Source organism: Papaver somniferum, chromosome 2 (genome assembly GCF_003573695.1).
Source record: "Papaver somniferum cultivar HN1 chromosome 2, ASM357369v1, whole genome shotgun sequence".
NCBI lineage: Eukaryota > Viridiplantae > Streptophyta > Magnoliopsida > Ranunculales > Papaveraceae > Papaver > Papaver somniferum.
Window position 1 is genome coordinate 86,532,239 of NC_039359.1, and position 968 is coordinate 86,533,206.

Consider the following 968-nt stretch of genomic DNA (forward strand, 5'->3'; position numbering starts at 1 on the left):
AGAACTTTTTTAGTAGTTAGGTTCACGGATTCAGTTCTTTAAACGTTCTAACAAGAAGAGAGAAAGAGAGATATAACTCTAGACACTTTTCTTGATTGGGTTTTTACTCTCGGAATTGTGTTGAGTTTGTCCATACAGATTGCATACGAAAAAGTTGGTGGTGTATTTTGGTACCCAAAGTGTTTTCAAATCTGTCCAACAAATATAACTAAAATTACCAAATTTTAGAATATATTTTCCAACCTGCGATTCAGTGGCGGAGCCACGTCGGGACAAGTGAGGACAATCCTCCCTGGAATTCCCAAATTTAAGAAAATCTAGTGAGCTTACTGCCCCAAATTTAAGAAATTCTAGTGAGCCTAAAATCCAATGAACAACAACTGACTTCATGGCCCAATGGATAAGGCGCTGGTCTACGAAACCAGAGATTCTGGGTTCGATCCCCAGTGAAGTCGTACTTTCTTTTTTTGATTTTTTTTGTAATGTGGATGGTGACTAAACGTCATGCCACAACCAACTTTTGACTCGTACTAAACTATAGATGCTTTCCAAAACGTCATGAGCTTCTTTGCAATTCCGAATATGACCCCCAGTACGTCGGTCTTGTATAAAATCTTGTGATATCATATACAGTATATCCAAGTACAAAAAAGGTAATGCAACAACAAATCCCTCGCAGTCATTTACAAACTGTACCAGCCTAGCATCCGCAGCTCATGAGTCCACTGTAGTAGCAAAAGCTTCTGACTGCACAGTTTTTGTATCTAGGCGCCTGTAGCTGAACACACCTGCAATGTTGCACAATATATCTTCACTTTTCAGAACTAAAATAAGCAATTACAAAAGACCTTATAACTGGAGAGAGAAGATATACTTGATAATTTAGTGCTTGCTGCAACATGGAAAATGGAGGATTCGTGATTTACGAAAAATTGAGTCTAGGTTAAAAGATGGCAGCTTACAAACGC

At 38.4% G+C, this 968-nt stretch overlaps 1 non-coding gene across 1 annotated transcript; it reads left to right on the top strand.

Moving 5' to 3' along the window:
• Nucleotides 1-382: 382 nt before the first annotated feature.
• On the top strand, nt 383-455 carry TRNAR-ACG. The gene has a single exon. It is a non-coding gene; the product is annotated as a tRNA-Arg (tRNA).
• The last annotated feature ends 513 nt before the right edge of the window (nt 456-968 follow it).